The sequence below is a fragment of the Dipodomys merriami genome, unplaced genomic scaffold (genome assembly GCF_024711535.1).
Source record: "Dipodomys merriami isolate MVZ:Mamm:240054 unplaced genomic scaffold, mDipMer1.0.p SCAF_5, whole genome shotgun sequence".
NCBI lineage: Eukaryota > Metazoa > Chordata > Mammalia > Rodentia > Heteromyidae > Dipodomys > Dipodomys merriami.
In genome coordinates, this window is record NW_027206068.1 from 60,877,009 (window position 1) to 60,902,520 (window position 25,512).

Below are 25,512 nucleotides of genomic sequence, written 5' to 3' on the forward strand. Positions count from 1 at the left end.
ATTGGGGCTTGAACTCAGGGTTTCATACTCTGCTTTTTTGGTGAAGTCTGGCACTCTACTACTTGTGTCCCAATTCCAGGGGCTGGTAGTTAATTGGAGATAATAGTCTCAGGAGTCATTTGGAGCTCCCACAGTCCTTCCCAAGGCTCCCTGCAGAGTGGTGGGAAGCTTTATACATTGAGCACCTGCTCAGTGCAGGCACCATGCCCGTATGCTTTGTTTACAACCTAATAGCCTGCAGGACATATGAAGAACCTTAGGTTCAAGCAAGTCAGATAACTTGTTCAAGGTCACAGATGGCCAAAGGAAGATTTGGAATTCCAGGTCCCCAACTTCCAAGCCTACACCACTGGCAATCTGCTCTGCCATTTGGTTAATGCAAATGAAAAAAAGTGGCTCATACCCATAATCTTTGCTATTCAGGAAGCTGAGATCTGAAGATCATTGTTCAAAGCCAACTCAGGCAGAAAAATCCATGAGACTCTTATGTCCAATTAACCAGCAAAAAGCTGGAAGTAGAGGTATGGCTCAAGTAGTAGAGTACCATCTGTGAGCCTAAAAGCTAAGGGACAGCTCCATGTTAGAGTACTTGCCTAATATGCACAAGTCCCTCAGTTCCATCCCCAGCATCAGAAAACCAAAAACAAGACAAAAAACATAGTTAGGTGCTAGCGGCTCAGGCCTATCATCTTAACTGCTCAGGAGGCTGAGTTCTGAGGGTCTTGGTTCAAGCCAGCTCAAGTAGACAAATGTGAGAATCTTTTACCACTAGTTAACCAGAATTTTGCTGGTGGTATAAATTTGGTTCAAGTGGTAGAGTGCCAGCCTTGAGGGAAAAAAAAAGAAGCAAAAACACAAGTTCCTGAATTTAAGCCCTAGTAATAGTACAAAAACAAAAAACAAAACAAACAAACAAAAAACTGGTGGTATTTTACCACAGGGAGACAAATAATGTCAGGTTGTTCTTCTAGAAGTGATGCTTAATGTCAGTCTCCTGGTTATAGTGGTGACCAACTTGTTAGACCTCTGTAGCAATGCAAAGTATCTCTTCCCCTTTTGCATTTAGGTATGTGTATGTGTACTGGTACAGGAGAGGAATGAATTTAGGACCTTAAACTATCATTCCATACTCTTAGGGGAGGAACAGAAAGTCACAATATCATGTGCCTCTGATCATATAAAGTAATATTTATTGAAACGAGCTCCAGGAAATGGAAACAAGAGTTTTTTTGTTTTGTTTTATTTTCTTGGTCATGAGACTCGAACTCAGGAGGCTAGCACTCTCTACCTCTTGGAGCCACAACACCACTTCTGGTTTTTAGGTGGTTAATTGGAGATAAGAGACTCACAGACTTCCTTGCTCAGGCTGTCTTTGAACCATGATCTTCAGATCTCAGCCTCCTGAACAGCTAGGATTACAGGCATGAGCCACCAGCACCCAGCAAGAGGTTTTTTCCTTTTTTCTGTTTTTGTTGTTGGTCATGGGGCTTGAACTCTGGGCCTGGGTGCTATCCCTCAGTTCTTCAGCTCAAGGCTAGTGCTCTGGCACTTGAGCCACAGAGCCACTTTCGGTTTTCTGGTGGTTTATTGGAGGTTAGTCTCCTGGACTTTCCTGCCCAGGATGGCTTTGAACTGTGATCCTTAGATCTAAGCCTCTTAAGTAGCTAGGATTACTGGTATGAGCCACTAGTGCCCAGTGAGGTTTTTTCCTTTAAAAACAAAATGAAACAAAACTCTCACTTCACCTTTTAGCTCTTTCAGTTGAGACACCTCTAGTCCAGTATTTTGTTGATTATTTGGAGGATCTTAGATTTGTCTGCCTGGGATAGTTTCTAACCTCAATCCTCAGATAGCCTCCTGAGTAGCTAGGATTACAATATGTGCCACAAGTGTTCAGCTGAATTTAGTTCTTGTCTTAGCACATATACATATGTGTGTGTATGTCTAACACACATATACAGAGGTTGAGATGTGCTTCATTTATTTATTTATTTAATTCATTTTTGCCAGTCCTGGGGCTTCAACTTAGGGCCTGGACACTGTCCCTGAGCTTCTTTTGCTCAAGGCTAGCACTCTCCACTTGAGCCACAGTGCCACTTCCTGCTTTTTCTGTTTATGTGGTATGAGAAATTGAACCCAAGGCTTCACGCATGCTAGGCAAGCAATCTACCACTGAACCACATTCCCAGCCCAGATTTGCTTCTTTTACTGTACTGCTGAATTCACAGTACTTAGAAGAGTGTGCCTTGTAGAGAGTTGGTTCCTAACCAATCAGAACTTTATCTGATATCATCATTTTGGCATTTGGTTATTTACAGAGGGCAATTCTGAATTATGGTTTTGATAGCTTCTCATTGGTCATTTGGTAATAATTATTGAAGCTGCAGGACGTATACAGAGTTAATTTTGTGTATGTTTAATTTTTTTAAATTTTGAAACAGCATCTTATTACATAGCCCAGTCTGGCCTTGAACTACTGATTAAGCTTCTGTAATTCTGGGATTACAGACATGCTCCACCATGACTGGGACCATTACATTAAAAAAGAAAAGAATGCCGGGCACTGGTAGCTCATACTTGTAATCCTAGCTACTCAGGAGGCTGAGATCTGAGGATCACGGTTCAAAGCCAGCTGGGACAAGAACGTCCCTGCAACTCTCATCTCCAATAAACCACCAGAAAACCGGAAGTGACGCTGTGGCTCAAGTGGTAGAGCGCTTGCCTTGAGCTGAAGAGCTGAGGGACAGCACTCAGGCCCAGAGTTCAAGTCCCATAAACAAAAACAACAACAAAAAATGAGATACAAGCTGGACAGGTGGCACATGCCTAATCTTAGCATTCTATAAGCTAAGGCAGGAAAATAGCAAGTTCAAGACAACTTGAGTTACATAGTAAATTCCAAGCCAACATGAATTACTTATGAAGATCCTGTTCAAAACAAAGAGCAGGGCATCATTGGCTCACACCTGTAATCTTAGCTACTCAGGAAGCTGAGATCTATCTGAGGATCGTGGTTCAAAGCCAGCCTGGGCAGGAAAGTCTATGAGACTCCTATCTCCAAGTAAACACCTGAGAACCAGAAGTAACACTGGGGCTCAAAGTAGTAGAGCTCTAGCCTTGAGCTGAAAAGCTCAGGGACAGTGCCCAGGCCCAGAGTTCAAGCCCCATGACTGACAAAAAAAAAAAAAAAAAAAAAATTACAAGAATCAGGCTCTGGAACAGATAATGTTAGTTTGAATCCTGCTTTAGCTCCTAACTAGCTGTTCAATCCCTCTCACTTTTCTGACCTACTGTGGCCTGTTCAGAATTAGTAAGCACTCAAGCAGGGCGCTAGTGGCTCACATCTGTAATCCTAGCTACTCAGGAAGCTAAGTATCTGAGGAAGGTGGTTCAAAGCCACCCTGGGCTTTAGAAAAGTCCCCATGAGTCTCTTATCTCTAATTAACCACTCAAAAACCAGAAGTGGAGCTGTGTCTCAAAGAAGTGTTACCCTGGTAGGGGAAAAACAAAGGAGGAGGTAACAATGCTTGATAGGAAATGTACTCATTACTTTACTCATATAACTGTAACCCCTCTGTACAGTGTTTTTACAATAAAAAATATAAAAAAAAGAAAAAGAAAAAAAAGTGCAACCTTGAAGCAAAAAGAGCTAAGGATCAGTGCCCACGCCCTGAACTCAATACTCACAATGGACAGGGAGGAAAAAAGGGATTAGTAAGCATCCAAATGTAAGTGATTATTAGTTAGAGGTTTATTTATTCATTGATGCTGAGAATTAAATGGAGGGTATAATATATACTAGGCAAGCACTCTATCACTGGTCTAAATCCCTACTTATTTAAATGTGTGTATGTATGTGAGTATGTGTCCTGGTTCTTGAATTCAGATCTTGGGTGCTTTTTCTGCTCAAGACTAGTGCTCTACCAGTTGAGCCACAGTTCCACTTCTGGCTTTTTGGTAGTTAATTGGAGATAAGAGAATCATGGACTTTTCTGCCCTGGCTGGTTTTGAATTGTGATCCTAGGATTACAGGTGTGAGTCACCAGTACCTGGCATATGTTTATAGTTCTTTTGGGTCTTTCTTTTCCTTTATCTCCTCCTTTATCCCTTTCTACCCCTGGGTGTTGCACAGTAGACAGTTCATAAACGCTTATTAATGATTAACTGAAAAGTTCTACTCTTCCAAGCACAAACTTGCATACACGTTTATAAAGCAGCAGGTGGGCAATAGCCAAGAAATGGAAATAACCCAAATGTTCATGATTGATGAGTAGGAAATAAAATGTGGTATGTCCACACATGGAATATTATTCAATAAGAAAAGTGTGCTACAGCAGGGTGCCAGTGGTTCATGCCTGTAATTCTAGCTACTCAGGAGGCTGAGATCTGAGGACTGTGGTTCAAAGCCAGCACAGGCAGGAAAGTCTGTGAGACTCTTATCTCCAATAAACCACTAGAAAACTGGAAGTGGCCCTGTGGCTCAAGCAGTAGAGCACTCCCCTTAAGCTGAAGAGCACAGGGACAGGGCCTAAGCCCAGAGTTCAAGCCCCATGACTGACCAAAAAAAAAAAAAAAAAAAGAAAAGAAAAGAAAAGAAAAGAAAAATGTGCTGCAACATGGCTAATCATTGGAAACAGTGTGCCGCATGAAAGAAACCAATCATTCATAACTGACCTACATATTGTATGATTCCATTTCCATGAAATGTCCACAATAGTGCCCAATCTAGAGACATGAAGCAGACTGGTAGTTGCCTAGTGCTGAAGGTCATGGCTGAACAGTACAGGTATTGGTTTCATTTTTCTTTGCTTGGTTTTATTTTTATTTTGTGCCAGTCCTGGGACTTGAACTCGGCCTGAGCACTGTCCCTGAGCTTTTTTCGCTCAAGGCTAGCACTCTATCACTTGAGCTATAATGCCTCTTCTGGCTTTTTCTGGTTATGTGGTACTGAGGAATTGAACCCACAGCTTCATGTGTGCTAGGCAAGCACTCTACCACTAGGCCACATTCCTAGCCCCCATTATGTTGCCCAGGTTGGTCTCAGATTCCCTGGGCTCAAGCGATCATGTTGCTTCAGCATCCCGAACAGTTGGCAATGCAGGGACATACCACCATACTTGACTTGAGCTCAATGGTAAACTATTTGCCTAGCATGTATCACACATACCCTGTGGCCCCCCCTCCCCTGCCCCGACACACACATACTTACTTTCCTTCCTTCTCCTTGTTGCTCCAAGTTTCAACAGGAAAAAGTGCTAAATGCTAACAGAATATTCTTTCTCTTCAACAGAATATTGACAAAATATTGACAAAATATTCTCTCTTCAACCCTCCTCCCCTCCTTTTAGCTACACACACCTGTGGGAGGAGGCTTTTCAGAGGGCCTGTTTTTGTGAAGGGCTGGTCTTTTTTTTTTTTCCTTATGGTCAGTAAAGGGACTTGAATTTAGGGTCTCAGGCTCTCTCTTGGCTTGGTTGCTCACAGCCCTTTACTCTACCAGTGAGCCAAGCCTCCAGACCAGCCTTTTACTGACTAATTGGAGATAAGAGGCCAGAGATTTTTCTCTCAGGATGACTTTGACCTATGATCTTTAGATCTCAACTTCATGAGTACCTAGAATTACAGGTATGAGCTACCAACACCCAGTCTCTAGCTTTTCTTTTAGATGAGCGTACTATTTGCCCTCTCTGGGGTATCCTGTTTTGTCCCTCTAAATGTGCAGCTAGCTCTTCTCTCAGTCTATGAGACTGTTGCAGGTCAAGGTCCCCTAAGGGTACAAACCTAGACCTTCCTCCAAGGTCAAGGGCACCTTGCTGGATTTCCATGTGTATGTAGTACTTCTAGTTTACAGGGTCTTGTCCTCAGAGTGGCTTCTTTTCTGTGTCTAAAACAATTATCTCCTAAAAGGTAGAATAGGTATAGTCAGGGCTATCACATCTAGCTATCCAGTCTGGCCCTGGCTCTTTGAATGAGGCCATGAAAGACTAGGCCTCAAGAGGTGAAAATTCCAAATTCCAACCCAACTCTATCCCAGTACTTCCTACATACACAGGGGAGGGGGGGGGGGGGGAACGGGGACAATCAGGTAAATACCAGAAAGGTTACACATATGATAGTCCACAATTAATCCTAACTTTATTAAAAATATATATTATATCTTAACATGTTAACACAAACATTATAATTTACGTGTGTGTGTGTGTGTGTGTGTGTGTGTGTGTGCATGTTAAATCTCAGCCAGCCAGAACTGGCAATATTGTGGTGGGGGAGAAATTAGATTCTATTTAGGGAAAATAAGATGTATAAATCTGCTTAGTTGAACAAGAATGTTGAAGCCTGACTTTCTCCCAATCTCCACAGCCCACCAGGATTCCTCAGTGTGCTCTGGCAGCCTTGGTCTATGAAACCTTTGGCCTCATTCCTGTGGAGACAGAGAAAAGGATCCAAACCTGTTTCTAGATGACAGTCCATGATGAAGTGGGGAACAAGAAGGGCTGTGATTATTGCAAGCTGAATGATGGCTGGATGAATTCCTATTGCATTCTGCATGTTTAAAAATGTTGCTGGTGCTGGTGGCTCATGCCTGTAATCCTACCTAGCTATTCAGGAGACTGAGATCTGAGAGTCCAGTCATGGTTTGAAGCTACTTAGGGCAGAAAAGTCTACAGGACTCTTTTTTTTAATGGGTTTTCTTCTTTAAATTTCTTTTTTCTTTTTGGTACTGAGGAATTGAACTCAGGACCTCAGACATGCTAGGCAAGCACTCTGCCACTAAGCCACATTCCCAGCCCTACAGGACTCATCTCCAATAAGCCAGCAAAAAGCCAGAACTGGAAGTATGGTTCAAGTAGTAGACCACCAACTGTGAGTCAATCAAGTGAGAGGCCCTATGCACCAAAAAAGAAAATGTTGCCAATCTAGTATTGTTGGCTAGTGACGTGTACATAGTTATAGACCCAGCTCAGGCTTATCAGCCTTCTAGGTGCTTGCAGACAGTTGTGTCATATCATGAGAAAGGAGTGCAAGAACTCTCAATTCATATCCTTTTATTAAAATTTTACTTTATTTTTAATTTGTGTGTGTGTGTGTGTGGCAGTAGTGGGGTGAACTCAGGGTGGGTTCTTTCTGTGTGTGCTGGTCCTGGGGCTTGAACTCAGGGGCTAGGCACACTCCTCAAAATTTTTCACTCCAAACTGGTACTCTACCACTTGAACCTTAGCTCCATGTCTGTTTTTATTTTTGGTGGTGGTGGTTAACTAGAGGTAAGAGTCCCACAGACTTTCTTGCCCAAGCTGGCTTTGAACTGCAAATTTCAGAGATCAGCTTCTTGAGTAGCTATATTGCAGGCATGAGCCACCTAGTCTTTTTTTTTTTTTCTTTTCCTAATGGAGCTTGTGAAAACTGCAATCTCAATATAGCTGACCATCATTCAGAGCATCAGGAGCCCAAGAAAATTCAGAATGAAGACAGTGTTTTTCCAAGTCAGTCTCTAGACCCAGCTTTTCACCTTCTCACTTTTGCTAAGCCCCACTCCTTCCTAGGCCTCAGTCTTGTCTTGCTTCCAGAGGACACACTCCCGGCTTAGAGTCTTCTGTGACAGCCCTGGCTGTCACCGCCTCACAACGCTAACCCCTCAACTTCTTCCAGGGTTGAGGGCCAAAGGCAGCAGCCTCAGGGTGGAAGAGCAACCCAAACTGGACTTGAGATCTTTTGGCTTCCTAGCAGCTGCTCAGATGGGCCTAGAAATAGAACCCAGACATGGGGGCGGGCATAGCTAACACTCTTCAAGTCAAAACATGGACCAATATTTGGAGTTGGAGTTGCTTCCACATTTAGAGAAGTCCCAATGAGTAAGCCAGCAGGCACTGGCTGCCTACCTCGGTATCACATTCCTGCCCCTCCCTCTCCTCCCCTCCCTCTCCTTCCTCCTCTTCTATCTTCTTTACTCACCCTTGCAGCCCTTGGCTTGCAGCTGCCCCAGGGAAGTATTAACGCTGAGACTTTTGCCTCAAGCTCTGTTTTCTAGAAAACCAAGTGCAGACTTTATGTCTTTAAGGGGTTTGCAAAGTGCCCAAAACAGGCTAGGTGCTGGTGGCTCACACCTGTAATCCTAGCTTACTCTAGAGACTGAGATCTGAGGATTGTGGTTCAAAGCCTGCCAGGACAGGAAAAAGATTCTTATCTTCAATTAACTACCAAAAAGCTAGAAGTGGAGCTGTGGTTCAAGTGGTAGAGTGCTAGCCTTGAGCACAAAAGTTCAGGGATAGCACCCAGGTTCTGAGCAAGGGGAGGGGGAGTAAGAAGAGAGAGAGAGAGAGACAGAGAGAGAACTGGAGAACTGATCAGTGTTTGAGGATACAAAATGCTAATTACCCTAATTCGGTCATTAGACTTTGTAGGCATGTATAGAATTACTATACCATGCTCCATAAATGTGGGCACATAGGTGTCAATTAAAAATAAATTTAATCTGGGCATCGGTGGTTCACGCTTGTAATCCTAGCTACTCAGGAGACTGAGATCTGAGGATAACGGTTCAAAGCCAGACTCTTATCTCCAATAAACCACTAGAAAACTGGAAGTGGTGCTGTGGCTCAAGCGGTAGAGTGCTCACCTTGATCTGAAGAGCTGAGGGATAGCGCCCAAGCCCAGAGTTCAAGCCCCACGACCAAAAATAAAAAAAATAAAAAATAAATAAATTTAAGCCTGGTGCCAGTGGTTCATGCCTGTAATCCTAGCTACTTAGGAGGCTGAGCTCTGAGGATCCTGGTTCAAAGCCAGCCCAAGCAGGAAAGTCCGTGAGACTCTTATCTCCAATTAACCACCAGAAAAACAGAAGTGGCACTGTTGTTCAAGTGGTAGAGCACTAGCCTTGAGCTGAAGAGCTCAGAGACAGCACCTAGGCCAAAAGTTCAACCCCATGACTGACCAAAAAAAAAAAAAAAATAGGGTTGGGAATGTGCCTTAATGGAAGAGTGCTTGCCTAACATTCATGAAGCCCTGGGTTCAAGACCCAGAACTGAAAATAAATAAATAAATTTAAAAAAAAATTTTTTTAAATAAGAAATAAAAATAAAATTTAAAGCTTCCTTCCCTCTTTTCCTTTATTATTTGTCTTTTTCCCTTTATTATTTGTATTTTATTTTGTATTTATTTGTACTGTATATTATGTTTTATTTGCTTCAGAAGTAACCTGAAGGTTGATGTGGTCCTTCCTGGAGTTAGTAGGTGACTTTCTGGTCCTTTCCAGCTGTTTCCCTTCTCCTTCCCACCCTTAACTACACAGAGCTGGTTTTCCTGCCAGAGGTCCCACCCAGGCCTTACTTACCTCCTCCTCCCTTGGACACTGTCTGATTCACACACCGGTGTAGGTGCCTTTGTCTGTTGATCTCTTCACCTCTTTGAGTCTGGAGTTTTGACCTCCTGGAAAGGAAACTTTCTGGAATTTCTGAAGGAAACAGTCTAGCTGCACAGAAAATTTCTAATACTATTGATTGAAGCCCAGGCCTTTGGATCCTTGTACCAGAAAGAGATACACCTCTAATCTTCATCAGGGGTTATTGTTTTATTTTGTTTTGTTTTGCCTATGCCAGTACTGCGCCTTGAGCTCATGCTTTGTACTCTCACTTAGCTTTTTCTTTTTTTCTTTTTCTTTTTTTGTCCGTAGAGCTTGAACTCTAGGCCTGGGTACTGCCCCCAAGCCCTTCAGTTCAAGGTTAGCACTCTACCATTTGAGCCACAGCAGCACTTCTGATTTTCTGGTGGTTAATTAGAGATAAGAGGCTCGTGGACTTTCCTGATTGGGTTGGCTTTGAACTGCTAGGATTACAGGCATGAGCCACTGGCTCCTGGCTCACTTAGCTTCTTTTGTTCTTCCTTTCTTTTCTTTTCTTTCTTTTTTTTTTTTTTCTTGCCAGTCCTGGGGCTTGAACTCAGGGCTTTGGGCACTGTCCCTGAGCTTCTTTTACTCAAGGCTAGCACTCTACCACTTGGACTACAGTGCCACTTCCAGCTTTTTTCTGTTTATGTGTTACTGAGGAATCAAACCCAGGGTTTCATGCATGCTAGGCAAGCACTATTCCACATTCCCAGCCCATTATTTAGCTTTTTCACTCAAGGCTGGCACTCTGCCACTTGATCCTAGCTCTCCATCCAGCTTTTTTGCTAATCAACTGGAAGAGTCTCATAGATTTCTTCAAACTGAGATTTCCTGATCTCTGACTCCTGAGTTGCTAGGATTACAGGTGTGAGCCACTAGTGTGCGGCTCTAAGGAGCTTTGGAAACACACTGAGGGTCCCTGCTTCTTCCTCCTAAGTCCTAAGCTTGGTAGAGTTCCCCAGGATTGCCAGTGGGGCCCAATACTCCTGTTTACCCAGGACCCAGCCAGGGTTTATCATCTTAATAGTTCCCTTGTCAAACTCCTGACTTCTAGGTTACTTTGATTTCTCCTATGTCTTCTCCACAGCAGCTGTTGGGGATGCCCTCTACTAGTTTTTCCTTCTGATCCCCATGGGGATGCCCATCTTTAGGGCAGGAAAGCAAGGGTGAATCCCCAGGGCCAGTCAGTTCTCCAGCCTTAGCGTCCCTCACTAGTCCCAGAGTTCAGGCTTCCTCTGGAGGCCCAGGAAAAGCATGCCTCCTGCCAGGCCTCTGCAGATGGGGCTGGGTTGCAAGTGCAGTTACCTGTGTGCCTGCCATGCCCTCGGACGGTGGCCAAGGAAAGGGAGGTGGCTTGGTTTGGGCAGAAACTATTTTCAGAGAGTGCCAGGATGCTCCTCCAAGTTTACATCCCTACTGCACAGGCTCTTTATTCCTTCACTGGAAACAAAGACAGGAAGAGGACTTCCAGGAAAAACTCACTATTCAGAGCACAAGCCTCTAATCTCAGCTACACTGAGGGCAGGAGGATTGAAAGTTTGAGGCATGCTTAACAAAGTTAGGGAGACCTAGTCTCAAAAACAAAACCAAGCCGGGCACCGGTGGCTCACGCCTGTAATCCTAGCTATTCAGGAGGCTGAGATCTGAGGATCACGGTCAAAGCCAGCCCGGGCAGGAAAAGTCCGTTAAACTTTTATCTCCAATAAACCACTAGAAAACCAGAAGTGGCGCTGTGGCTCAAGTGTAGAGCGCTCTCCTTGAGCTGAAGAGCTGAGGGACAATGCCCAGGCCCAGAGTTCAAGCCCCATGACTGACAAAACACACACACACAAACACACACACACACACACACACACACACACACACACACACACACACACACACACACACACACACACACACACACACACACACACACACACACACACACACACACACACAAAAACCAGTAGCCGGAGCTGGTGGCTCACTCCTGTAATCTTAGCTAGTCAGGAGGCTGATAGCTGAGGATCGCAGTTCAAAGCCAGCCAGGGCGGGAAAGTCCCTGTGAGACTCTTAGCTGCAATAAACCACTCAAAAACTGGAAGTGGCTTTGTGGCTCAAATGGTAGAGTGTTAGTCTTGAGCTGAAGAGCTCAGGGACAGGGCCCAGGTCCAGACCAAAAAATAAATAAATAAATAAATAAAACAAAACAAAACCCAGTGGCTCACACCTGTGATGCTAGCTACTTCTGAGGCTGAGATATGAAGATTGTGATTGGAAACCACCCTGGGCAAGAAAAGTCTGTGAGACTCTTGCTTCCAATTAACTACAAAGAAAAGGTGGGGGAGGGAGCTGGGAATGTAGCTTTTTTTTTTTTTTCTTTCTTTCTTTCTTTATTTTTTTATTGGTAGTGGGGCTTGAACTCTGGGCCTGGGCGCTGTCCCTCAGCTATTCAAGCACTCTACCGCTTGAGCCATAGCTCTACGTCCAGTTTTCTAGTGGTTTATTGTAGATAAGAGTCTCCTGGACTTTCCTGCCCGGGATGGCTTTGAACCATGATCCTCAGATCTCAGCTTCCTGAGTAGCTATGATTACAGGTGGGAATGTACCTTAATGGTAGAATACTTTCTTAGCATGCATGAAACCTTGGGTTCCAGTCTTCAGTAAAACATAGGCAGAAAAAGCCAGAAGTAGCACTGTGGCTCAAGGGCTAGCCTTGAGCACAGAGAAGTTCAAGGATGGAGCCCAGGCCCTGAGTTCAAGACCCAGGGCTGGCAAAAAAATAGCCAAAAATAGAGGTGTGGCTTACGTGGTAGAGTACCAGCCTTGAACAAAAGAGCTAAGGGACAACACCCAGGTCCTAAGTCAAGTCCCAGTAGCTGCACACTTCCATGAACACACGCTCACAAATACAAATAGAAGGACTGGAGGTATGGCTCAAGTGGTAGAGTGGTTGTCTACCATATCCAATCCCAAGTACTATAAAACAAAATACCCACCAACTACATCTGATTTCAGCCCTGAAATTATTTTTTTCTCATTATTTTTCTTTTTGTGTCCCTGCCTGCTGTCTGAAGATTTTTTTGAAGGTTTTAAAAAAGTATTACTTTTATAGTGATATACTATTAAGGGGTTACCATCCATTATATGTTTTTTGTATGTATGTATGTATATATGTATGCATGTGTGTATATATGTATGCATGCATGTATGTATGTATATATACATATATATTTGTATATATATATATATATATATATATATATATATATATATATTTGTTGGTGGTGGTCGTGGACTTGAACTCTGGCCTGAGCGTGGTCCCTGAGCTCTATAGCTCAAGGCAAGCACTCTACCACTTGAATCACAGTACCACTTCTGATTTTCTGGTGGTTAATTGGAGGTCAGAGTCTCATGGACTTTTCTGCTCAGGCTGGCTTTGAACCACAATCCTCAGATCTCAGCCTCCTGAATAGCTGGGATTACAGGTGTGAGCCACCAGCGCCTGGCTAGTATATTTTTAAAGAAATCATTGAATTCCACCTCAAATTAATTCTTCTTTTGGTAAAGAGAGTAACTTTACTTGAAAGTCCAAGGAAAGCCCCCAAAGTAGCTAGATGTTCCCAAGAGAGTTAGCTTGTTTTTGGTAGTGCTGACATTGAACCTAAGGGCCTCCTACCTATTAAGCAAGTGCTCTATTATTGAGCTATAGGCTTAACTTGTAACCGAATTTTACTCATTAACAACAGATTTTGCTCTGTAGGTAGTTAAAGAAGGAAAGGGGACATCCTCTGAGACCTCTAGAATATCTTTTATGGGCTGAATGCATCTTTTACCATAGTCAGAAAAATGAGTAACCCAAAGCCCTGGCCAGAATGAAGAGATGGATATGTGTGGATGCTGAGGTTCACATTTTCCTCTTGTAATTGATGAGTGTCTGCCTTTCTCACAATGCCAGAAGCCCCATGGATAAAAACCAGCATCTCCTATAATCTATTCTTAGAGCCAGGCAGGGTTACTGGTAGATATAAAAAAAGAAAGTAGTCGATGATGATTTGTTGATAAATGCTCAGATGGAGTCCCTCCTTTCTTTCTTATTTTACTGAAATCACTCTTTTCAGAATTCTAGCTCAGGTGACTGCTGTCTGTTTTATGTAGAGAATTTTTCTCTAGCCTTCCTCATCCTGTAAGCAGCCTGGAGGATTCCTGCACTGCTGAAGCATTCGATCCATGAATATAAATTCCCCCTCATCTGCTCTCTCTGTTAGATTTTCCTTCTGTGACAGATGAATGGATTTCCTTTCCATGGAGCCATCTGTGATGAGGAATCCTCTGGCTAGGTGCTGATCCCCGCTCAACTCACCCAGGAGGGACAACCCTAAGTCTAACCTGCATGTGGCTGTGTCTTTGTGTGGCTGGTCTAGCAAGAAAAGGGGAAGATTTTCTGAATACAGGCCAAGGGTTTGCTTCCCACTGCATTCCAGCTACATACCAACTTAGTAATTAAGTCAAGGAGAGAGAGAAAAAAAAATCCATCAATTTGTTTGGTTTGACTTGTTTTGTAGAAATGAATGTGTGTTGGTTATGAGATATTTTCTCTCAAACCCTGCTGGGTTTTGATTGGTGTCCCTTGAGCTCTCATACACAGATCACTGGAATTAAGTGTCTGGTGCCCAGGGATCACTGCAATCACTGAGAGAACTGAGCGCCTTTCCAGGAACTCCTCTGTTTCTGGGGGAGGGAAGGAGGGTCTTTTCTTTTCTTTTGGGGGGAGGGGTTCTGGTCGTGGGGCCTGAACTCCAGGCCTGGGCGCTGTCCCTCAGCTCTTCAGCTCAAGGCTAGCGCTCTACCACTTGAGCCACAGCGCCACTTCCGGCTTTTTTTTTTCTGCTTATGTGGTGCTGAGGAATCGAACCCAGGGCCTCATGCATGCAAGGCAAGCTCTGTACCACTGAGCCACCTTTCCAGGTCCGGAAGGAGGGTCTTGAGTGCAGGTTTGAGCCCTGCTTTGGGCACGTACCCTTAAGGGATGGAGTGATCTTTAATTCTGTGGTCAGCTGTGCTATTCTCATTTTTAATACAAACATTGCTGAGTCAGTTGTTTATTATTTGGTCAGGTTTTTTGTTGTTGTTGTTTTGTCAGTGGTGGGACTTGAACTCTGGGCCTGGGCCCTGTCCCTGAGCTCTTCAGCTCAAGGCTAGTGCTCTACCACTTGAGCCTCGGTGCCATTTCTGGTTTTCTGGTAGTTTATTGGGGATAAGAATCTCAAGGACTTGCCTGCCTGGGCTGGCTTTGAATCATGATACTCAGATCTCAGCTTTCTGAGTAGCTAGGATGACAAGCATGAGCCACAGGGGCCTTGTAATTTGGTCAATTTTATTAACATCTTGAAGCCTCATGGGAAGGTGTATCCTCAGATCTCAGCTTCCTGATAGCTAGGATTACTAACTTGAGCCACTGGTGCTCATCTCCACACATTTATAATCAATCCACACATTCCAATCAAACTCACCCTCTCTATCACTCTCCCTGGCTGCTTCTTCCCTCCCTTCCCCAAACAATGTCAATAGGTAATATTGTTCTATATTCATAGTTGCAAATGATCTCTTGATCATATTCAACCTCTTGCATCTTCCTTCTTAACCCAACCCTCTCCTGCCAATTGGCTACTCCCGAGGGAGTCTGTTTTTCTTTCCTCACTCCATTCCCCTATTACCAGCAGCTTTCAGCCAGGTTCTTTACCCTGTTTTCATATATATTTGAAATGTATTACAAAATTATTTACCCTCTACCTTTTTCCTTTCCCCTTTCCTTTCTCCCAAATATTCTCTGTTTGATTCATGTTCTACATTTAGCCATATAAATAATTATGTACGTGGATATACACATACATGCTCACATATCTGTGTGCTTATGTGTCCATTAATATGTATGTCTTTTAGGTCTAGTCAAGTGTAGGTTATGATGAAGGAAACATGAAATAAAGCAAACCCCCAACCCAAACAAACCATCAAATGAAATACCTACCTAATCATGCAAATAGTCTTCTGTTTTCCTTGGGCAAGCATTGTATTTGTATTTGCGAAATTATTAAAACTTCAACTACTAACTGCCTAGAACTAGGAATGTCAAGTCTATCGACTAATTATGAAACTGATCTTCACAAGTGACAACGATTTGGTCACAAACCATAGAAAACTGCAATAGAAGCACCTCCCCAAATTTTACAAATTCATGCTAATGTGGTTCACACCTGTAATCTTAGCTACTGGGGAGGCTGAGAGATGGAGTATTGCAGTTGGAAGCCAGTCTGGAATGAAAAGTCCTTGAGATTCCAAAATAGCTACCAAAAATCCAGGCTAGGGGTAGTGTTGCTCAGGAGGTACAGCGCCAGCCGAGAGCAGAGGGTGGGGGCTGGGGGGAGTGTCTAAGGCCAGCCTGGACTACAGAGTGAGAGCCCATCCTAATAAAGAAAAACATCTAGGAGAAGGAACCACTATTGTGTTCTGAAGATCAGGATCTCTCCTGGGAAAAGAGAGAGAGAGAGAGAGAGAGAGAGAGGGAGAGAGAGAGAGTGTGTGTATTTTGGGGGCAGTCTGAGTTTGAACTCTCAGGGCATCTCACATTTACTAGGCAAATATTCTACCACTTGAACCATGCCACTTAACCCTTTTTGCTTTTAGCTATTTTTCAATTAGAGTCTCCCTTTTTTTTGGGGGGGGGCTGGGCTGGGTTAGACTGCCCTCCTCCTCCTTTACATACCCCATGCAACTAGGATGACAGTTGCATGCCACCACACCCACGTTTTTCCTTGAGATGGAGTCTCCTGAACTTTTTGCCCTGGCTGGCCTTGAACCACATTCCTTTTGATCTCCTCCAGAGTATCTAGGATTACAATGAGCCACTGCTGGGTGTGTCTGTCCTTAAATTATTTCTAAGGCTACCAGGGAGACATAATTATAACATAGCTGTAAGCTGTCCTCTTTCTGCTTTGGCTGAAATGAGGTGTGAGTACAAGGTATTGTAGTAATCAACTTGTGCTTATTTTGGCTGCAGTGGACGCCTTAGGAGGAATGAAAGGCATCTTCCCTTCCAGTATGGTAAGCAGGCTTCTATTCTGCTTGTTAGAAAGTCTGCACCTCTTGGAGGTGATAATGGTGAGAGAAGAGATTAGGGTCTTTTGCATAATCTATCTGAGAGACAGGATTTTATTATCTACGAAAGCAGTGGGTAGGTGCTCAGGCAACTGGCAAGGAGATTGCAGCCTGACTCCAGGGGAGGATCCAGAAGTGGGACACTAGATTGGAGGAGGCCTTGGGGTCCACACTGTGAGTGTATGAGTGTGTAATGTGAGGATGGGGTGGATTTCCTCCTGGGGAGGAAGTCTTCAATCTCTGAGCAGGGAGCTAGATCAGGAGGCTGCAGGATCTCTGAGTATAGCAATGGCTCAAGAGATGGTAAGGTCAGGGGCTTTTCCTCTTGGAGGACTAGGAATATGGAGGAATACTAGTTGCCTGGGCTTGAATGATGATCCATGGGAATAGAAATCATCCCTGGACTAATTAGCATAGGACTGCACTGCTCTGCAGTTCCGGTGAGTGAGCTTGAGGCAGCTCTCATGACACTGAGGTCATTGTTTTAACAGTTAACAATTTGAACTCTCATTGTTGTTGAAGAACCCTCCATATCTCCTGTATGTGTGGGCTGTTCACATTAGACACCTACTCCTGTGTGAGCAATTTGGGGTATCTCCTAGAGTTGGAAAACTTTTGGTTGAGACCTGAAAACAGAGAAGTTAGCCAGGCTGGTTGGGAAGAGGGACAGATGATTTCAGGAGGAAGCAGTAGCAGCACAATTAAAGGACAGGGACAGCTGGGTGCCAGTGGCTCACATCTGTAAGCTTAGCTTCTCAGGAGGCTGAGATCCTAGGATTGTAGTTTGAAACCAGCCAGCGCAGGGAACGTCTATGAGACTCTTATCTCCAGTTAACCACTAAAAAGCTGGAAAGAGTTGTGGCTCAAGTGGAAGAGCACCAGCCTTGGATAAAAAGCTAAGGGGACAGTGCCAAGCCCTGAGTTCTAGTCCCTGCACACACGCGCACGCACACACACACACACACACATACACACACACACACACAGAGGATGGGGTGGAGACCTGAGTGTGCTTAGAGAGAGCACAGCATACTGGATGTGATCAGTCACTGTCATCTTTTTCCCCTAAAAGGGGAAATGTGGCTGGGAACGTGGCTTAGTGGTAGAGTACTTGCCTAGCATGCATGAAGGCCTGGGTTCAATTCCTCTTACCACATACACAGAAAAAAGCCAAAAGTGGCACTGTGGCACAAGTGGTACAGTGCTAGCCTTGAGCAAAAGAAGCTCAGGGACAGTGCCCAGGCTCTGAGTTCAAGCCCCAGAACTGGAAAAAAAAAATAAAAAGGGAAATGTAGCCTATCACTGTGGCTTATGCCTATAATCCTAACTATTCAGAAGGCAGAGATCTGAAGATTGTGGCTCAAATTCAGTCAGAGCAGACAAATACAGAAATTCTTAACTCCAATTAAACACCAAAAGGCCAGAAATAGAGTTGTGTCTCAAGTGATAGAGCACCAGCCTTGGGTAAAAAAGCTAAGGGGAGGGGCTGGGAATGTGGTTTAGTGGTAGAGTACTTGCCTAGCATGTATGAGGACCCGGGTTCCATTCTTCAGTACCACATAAACAGAAAAAGGTGGAAGTGGCACTGTGGCTCAAGTGGTAGAGTGGTAGCCTTGACAAAAAAAGCTCAGGGACAGTGCCCAGGCCCTGAGTTCAAGCCCCAGAACTGGCAAGAAAGAAAGAAAGAAAGAAAGGAAGGAAGAAAGAAAGAAAGAAAGGAAGAAAGAAAGGAAGAAAGAAAGAAAGGAAGAAAGGAAGAAAGAAAGGAGAAAAGAGAAAAGGAAAAAATGCTAAGAGACAGTGCTAGCTAGGCCTTGAGTTCAATCCCCAGTACCAGCACCACACCACACACACACACACACACACACACACACACACACACACACACACACACACACACACACACACACACACACACACACACACACACACACACACACACACACACACACACACACGGAGGGATGTGGCTAGAAGTTTGGCTCAGCAGTACAGCATTTGTCTAGTAAGTGAGAAGTACTGAGTTAATACCCAGAAGAACCCAAAACCCATTCGTTTTAAAGGAGGGAAATATAAGACTGATCACTGGCTCAACCCTGTTTACTTGGGAGGGAGCTTGGAGGATCACAAATGAGGCCATCTGGGCCTAAAAGTTCAAGAGACCATCTCAACCAATGGCTGAGGCATGGCTCAAGTGGTAGAGTGCCTTCCTAGTATGTGTGTGGCACTAAATTTAATACTCAATACCAAAAAAGAAGGGAAATGTGAGTATAGCTGTGGTGCCTGGCACCTGTAATCCCAGTTACTTGGGAATTGGAGATTGGGAGCTTTGAGGTCACCCTGGGCAAAAAGTTATCCCTCCCTCCTTCCCAAGGGCCTTACTATGGCGCTATCTCCCTGTACAGGCCAGCTTATTCAACTTCCTAGTTTACATCTTTAACTCAGCCTCTTCCTGGACTTTCAGACTCACGTATTGAACTAATTTCCTTCCTTCCCACATTGTGTATATCAATAGATTCCGTGGGTCAAGAGTTCAGACAGATCCTAGTGGGAATGGTTTGTTTCTGCTACACAATGTCTGAGGGCCAAACCAGAAACTAACTGTTAATGGACAGCTAGGGGCAGAATGTGGGCCCCGGCCTAGGCTAGGATGACTTAGTAGTACCATTGTCTGCTCATTCATTTTTTTTTTTCATGCCTCAAGAATTACCATCATAAACTGGGTACCAGTGACTCACACCTATAATCCTAGCTACTTGGAGGCTGAGATCCAGAGGATCATGGTTGGAAGCCAGCTTGGACAGAAAAGTCCAAGACTCCATTTAAAAAATAACCACTCTCCTTACTACCTCAAAAAAAAATGTCATCTGCCTACATCTGCCATCTCAATTACTTATGAGACAGAGATCAGGATGATTTGAAGTCAGTCAGGGCAAAAAAATTTAGTGAGACACCATTTCAACTAACCTGCTGGGCATAGTGGATCATCTTGGTCATCTCAACTATTCAGGAGGCCATAGATAGGAAGATAGTGGTCCAGTCTGACAGTGGAAAAAGCTCTAGACAGAGGAACAAAAAAATACCTACAGGCACTAGGCCAGGGTTAAAGATGAAAGCATAGATTGTAAGAGACAGAGATATTGTAGTAACCAGCTTTTTTTATTCCTTGATAACCCTCACTTCTAATCCTGAATCTCTGGCCTCCAGAAAGAATGCTGTACGCCTGGTCCTGGCCACAGCTGAAAAGTATCCCCACCTCTATGATCTTTGAGCATCTGTAAACGGCCACCTGCAGGTAGTTCTGACTGACTGATATAAACTCTGTCCCACTGTAGGCTGGGGCTGTTCTTGGTCCTCCCTGGACGAGGCAGTTGCTGCCAGCCAAATAAAACTCCTTGTCACCTTTGCCTGTGCCTCTATGGATTTTCTTGACTCCAAGGTCATATAATACCAGGAGATTTGAGGGGAGAAAGAAGAGGGTTTGCTCAGCTTCTGGTCTTCCTGAGGCCCTGTTGGCCTCTCCTGGGTTCCTCTTTTAGCAACATTTTTCCTCTTTGTTTCTCTTGAAGGGATCTCTCCCTTGTAACTATAGAGCCTAAGAATATTTGCCAGGTTCCCTGCTTCACTATAAGCAGTTTAATTTCTTTGGCTGTGTTTTGCTAGAGTAAAGCAATTATGTAAAAATTTTGTCTTGCAAGGCCATTGCTTTCCTGCTTCCAGGAATCTTTTGGCCTGTGTCTAGTTTTTGGTTGCTGGCTTCTTCAGTTCTAGCTCTGGGATTAAAGAGGAAAAGGGAAATCCAGGGATCTCAACACTGGGGCCCTGACCTGGCTCATCTTCTCTCCATGGTTCAGAGTCGTCTTATTTTATTTAATTTTTTTGCCAGTCCTGGAGCTTGCACTCAGGGCCTGGTTGCTATCTGTGAGCCTCTTTGTACTCAGAGCTTTTCCTGAGTAGTTTAGTAGTTAGTCTCATGGACTTTCCTGCCTGGCCTGTCTTTGAACCATGATCCTCAGATCTCAGACTCCAGAGTAGCTAGGATTACAGGTGTGAGCCACTAGCACCCAGCTTCTTATTTTATTTTTGTCATATATAAATGCCCAAGGCTTTAATTTATATTAACAGGGAATAGGGAAAAGTAAGTCTACTGCATTTTCCCAGAAGTGGGTTTTGTTTTGTTTGGCTTGGTTTATTAAGTTTATTAACTCAAGATCTTGCCACGTAGCCTGGGCTGACCCCAAACTCTTAATCCTCCAGCCTCTAATTCCCAAGTGCTGGGATTATAGGCAAGAACAACTACACAGAGCTAAAAGCAGCTTTTTAAAATTTTTTTCTGTCAGTCTTAGGGCTTAAACTCAGGGACTGGGTGCTGTCCCTAGGCATATTTTTGCTCAAGACCACTTTGAGCTATAGCTCCACTTTTGGGTTTTTCTGGTGGTTAATCAGAGATAAGAGTCTCACAGACTTTCCTTCCCTAATCTGGCTTTGAACCATGACCATAAGATCTCAGCCTCTTAAGTAGCTAGGATTATAGGCATGAGCCGCTAGTGCCTGGCCAGAAGCATTTTCTTTTTCTTTTTCTTTTTCTTTTGGGGAGGGGGGGTCCAGTCGTGGAGCCTGAACTCTGGGCCTGGGCGCTGTCCCTCAGCTCTTCAGCTCAAGGCTAGCGCTCTACCTCTTGAGCCACAGCACCACTTCTGGCTTTTTTCTTTTTGCTTATGTGGTGCTGAGGAATTGAAGCCAGGGCCTCATGCATGCAAGGCAAGCACTCTACCACTGAGCCACCTTCCCAGCCCCAGAAGCATTTTCTTAATTTTTTAAAAATCAGTTGTGGGGCTTGAACTCAGACCCTGGGGGCTGTCCCTGAGGCTCTTTGAGCTCAAGGCTAACACTCTACCATTTGAACAACAGCACCACTTCCAGGTTTGGAGTGGTTAATTGGAGCTAAGAGTCTCACAGGGGCTGGCTTCCAGCCACAATCTTCAGATCTCAGCCTCCTGAGTAGCTAGGTATAAGCCACCTGTGCCTGGCTAGAAGCATTTCTTTCTTTCTTTCTTTTTTTTTCAGAAACAAGGACCTTTAATAATTAGAACACATAGTGAGCGGCAAGTGCCAGATGTCTCCTGGAGTCAAGGAACTTTCTTTGTTTTCCTGCAAACAGCCAGAATCATCCTCTGGACCAAGGAGCAAGTATGAAGGTCACACTTCCCCAGTCAGGACCAAAAAAGTCATAGCAGTCCATGCTCAGCTCACAAGCCCCAAATAATCATCCATCAGGGAGCCAATAGCAAAAATGTCATTCTTGTCCACATGGATCCCTACAATTTTCAAGCGAATCTCATCATCCTGCTGAATCACAATGTCCTCATCCGTTGTCTTGTAACAAGGTGGGGTGGAGTTCGGATCAAACTCCATCTCTGATGGGATGGAATGACGGGAGATAAAGGAAGACATGGGCCCAATTTCAGTGAAAAGTCCAACCTTGTTCACCTGAGTGACCACGGCATCCACAACTTCACCTTTAAAGGGCCGGAAAACAATGGCTTTGTATTTAACTGGATAAAGGACAAAGCCTCGCCCAGGTTGGATCACACCTGCACCCATATTGTGGATGGTGGTGACAGCAATTACAAAGCCGTATTTCTCGGTGCACATCCCCTCCACCTCGGTGAATAGCTTTTGCTTCACCATGTTGAGCAAGTTAGGGCCGAAGTACCACGGATGCAGCAGGATCTCGTGCTCCAGGGAGATGTGGTAAAACATTCTCCCAGTGGAGGCTGGACTTAGAAGCATTTCTTTTTTTTTTTTTTTTTTTTGGGTCCGGTCGTGGGGCCTGAAGTCTGGGCCTGGGCGCTGTCCCTCAGGTCTTCAGCTCAAGGCTAGCGCTCTACCACTTGAGCCACAGCGCCACTTCCGGCTTTTTTTTTTTTTTTTTGCTTATGTGGTGCTGAGGAATCGAACCCAGGGCCTTGAGCATGCAAGGCAAGCGCTCTACCACTAAGCCACCTTCCCAGCCCCTTAGAAGCATTTCTTTAAAGAATAAATTTTATGGTTTGACTGCTTCCCTTCCCTCCAAAATTCATGTTGAAACTTCATCTTCAAGGGACATATATTAGATAGAGGGCTTGCTGAGGGGCATTAAGGTCACAAGGGCTCCACACTCATAAATGGATTCATGATGCAAGGAGAGGGCTTGTGGAAGAAGGTCAGCTCTCTTTTGCTCTTCTGCCTTCTACCATGTGATGATACAGCAGCAAGGCTTTCAGCAGACACCAGATATATCTTCATCTGACTTTCTGGCCAGGAGTAGGAAGTTATTTGACTTTATCTAGAACAGGTTATTCATGTCAGAAGTTAGGACCTCACGGATGCTAAGCAAGCACTCTGTCACTTGAGCTACATCCCCAGCCCTGACCTCTAAGAACAGTAGGAAATAAAGTCTGTTCCTTAGAAATTACTCAGAGTGTGGTAGCCTGTGGTATTTTCTTATAGCAGCAGAAAACAAACTAAGACAACCATCAATACGTCTTCTACCCAGCTGGAGAGGCGCAATTCTGAGGTCTTTGATAGCCCTGGTATCCCCAGCTATGTACATCCTTTTCTTCTTCCATCCCCTTCCATGGGAATGTCTATTCCCCACTTTATAGTTTCCTACGTATGCATGTCTCTCTAAATAACATTTGATTGCTTTTTTTAACTTTAGTGAAGACATATTGTATTTTTCTGGCTAGTTGTTTTTTTTGGGGGGAGGGGGGGGTGCGGTCATGGAGCCTGAACTCTGGGCCTGGGTGCTGTCCCTCAGCTCTTCAGCTCAAGGCTAGTGCTCTACCACTTGAGCCACAGCGCCACTTCCGGCTTTTTTCTTTTTGCTCACGTGGTGCTGAGGAATCGAACCCAGGGCCTCAGGCATGCAAGACATGCGCTCTACCACTGAGCCACCTTCCCAGCCAGCCCCTGGCTAGTTTTTTTTTTTTTAAGAATACCTTTAAAATTTTTATTTTAAAAGTGATATAAGGCAGGGAATGTGGTTTAGTGGTAGAGTGCTTGCCTAGCATGTTTGATGCCCTGGGTTTAATCCCTCAGTACCACATCAACAGAAAAGGCAGAAGTGGCATTGTGTCTCAAGTGGTAGAGCCCTAGCCTTGAGTGAAAGAAGCTCAAGGATAGCACCCAGGTCCTGAGTTCAAGCCTCAGGACTGGCAAACAAACAAACAAAAACTAGCCAGAGGGGCTGGGAAGGTGGCTCAGTGGTAAGTGCTTGCCTCCCATGCATGAGGCCCTGGGTTCAATTCCTCAGCACCACATAAGCAGAAAAAGCTGGAAGTGGCACTGTGGCTCAAGTGGTAGAGCTCTAGCCTTGAGCTGAAGAGCTGAGGGACAGCGTCCAGGCCCAGAGTTCAGGCCCCACGACTGACCAAAAAAAAAAAAAACCCCAAAACAACAACAACAACAAAAACTAGCCAGGAAGGCTGAGCACTGTTGGTTCACACCTGTAACCCTAGCTACTCAGGAGGCTGAGATCTGAGGATTGCAGTTCAAAGCCAGTTTGGACAGAAAAGTCCTTGAGACTCATCTCTAGTTAACCTCCAGAAAACCAAAAGTGGGGCTGTGGCTCGAAGTAGAAGTAGTAGAGTGTAAGCCTTTAACAAAAGAGCTCAGGGACAGCCAAGCCCTGAGTTCAAGCCAAGGCAAAAAAAAAAAAAAAAAAGAAAGAAAGAAAGAAAGGAAAGAAAGAAAGAAAGAAGGAAAGAAAGAAAGAAAGAAAGAAAGAAAGAAAGAAAGAAAGAAAGAAAGAAAGAAAGAAAGGAAAGAAAGAAAGAAAGGAAAGAAAGAAAGAAAGGAAAGAAAGAAAGAAAGAAAGAAAGAAAGAAAGAAAGAAAGAAAGAAAGAGAAAGGAAAGAAAGAAGGAAAGAAAGAAAGAAAAAAGGAAAGAAAGAAAGGAAAGAAAGAAAGAAAGAAAGAAAGAAAGAAAGAAAGAAAGAAAGAAAGAAAGAAAGAAAGAAAGAAAGAAAGAAAGAAAGAAAGAAAAAGTGGGTGGAAAACCAACATGGTGTCGGCTGCGGTGCTGGTGTCCCGAGCTTCTCGGCTGCTTGGCCCGTCCCAGATTGGGCAGCCCACGTCGAGCGGCGCGCACAGCAAGGAGGGCTCAGCTCGCCTGTGGAAGGCCCTCACCTACTTCGTCACGCTGCCCCGGGTGGGAGTGAGCATGCTCAATGTCTTCCTGAGATCTCGCCACGAAGAGCACGACAGGCAGGAGTTCATCGCCTACCCCCATCTCCGCATCAGGACCAAGCCCTTTCCCTGGGGAGATGGCAACCCTCATACAAATCCTCTTCCCACTGGCTACGAAGATGAGTGAAGAGAACCTGGACCATCGCCCAGGCACCCGGGACCACAGCTTTGGTTTGGCCCATTCCTCTGCACGTGGACCAGAAAAGTACATGGGACTTTAAGCTCACCTTCCTACTTGTGTCAAATCACAACTAAACAACTTTTCCATCCCTTTGCTTATAGCAGGAGATGGCTTAAATAGTTTAAACTTAAAAAAAGAAAAAGAAAACATGGCTTAGTGGTAGAGTGCTTGCCTAGCATTCACGAAGCCCTGGGTTCAATTCCTCAAGTACCACATAAACAGAAAAGCCTGGGAGGGCTGGGAAGGTGGCTCAGTGGTAGAGCGCTTGCCTTGCATGCATGAGGCCCTGGGTTCGATTCCTCAGCACCACATAAGCAAAAAAGAAAAAAGCCGGAGGTGGCGCTGTGGCTCAAGTGGTAGAGTGCTAGCCTTGGCTGAAGAGCTGAGGGACAGCACCCAGGCCCAGAGTTCAGGCCCCATGACCGGACCCAAAAAAAAAAAAAAAAGAAAAGCCTGGGAGTGGCACTGTGGCTCAAGTAGGGTGCTAGCCTTGAGCAAAAGAAGCTCAGGGACAGTGCCCAGGCCCTGAGTTCAAGCATTCAAGCCCCAGACTGGCAAAAAGAGGTTGGGGCGGGGGGTGTCT

General features: G+C 44.6%; 2 pseudogenes; one reads left to right on the plus strand and one right to left on the minus strand.

The window, feature by feature from the left end:
* Positions 1 to 21,552: 21,552 nt before the first annotated feature.
* LOC138810134 (DNA-directed RNA polymerase II subunit RPB7 pseudogene) lies at positions 21,553 to 22,279 on the minus strand (annotated as a pseudogene).
* Positions 22,280 to 24,563: 2,284 nt separating this feature from the next.
* On the plus strand, positions 24,564 to 24,875 carry LOC138810135 (cytochrome c oxidase subunit 6A1, mitochondrial pseudogene; annotated as a pseudogene).
* The last annotated feature ends 637 nt before the right edge of the window (positions 24,876 to 25,512 follow it).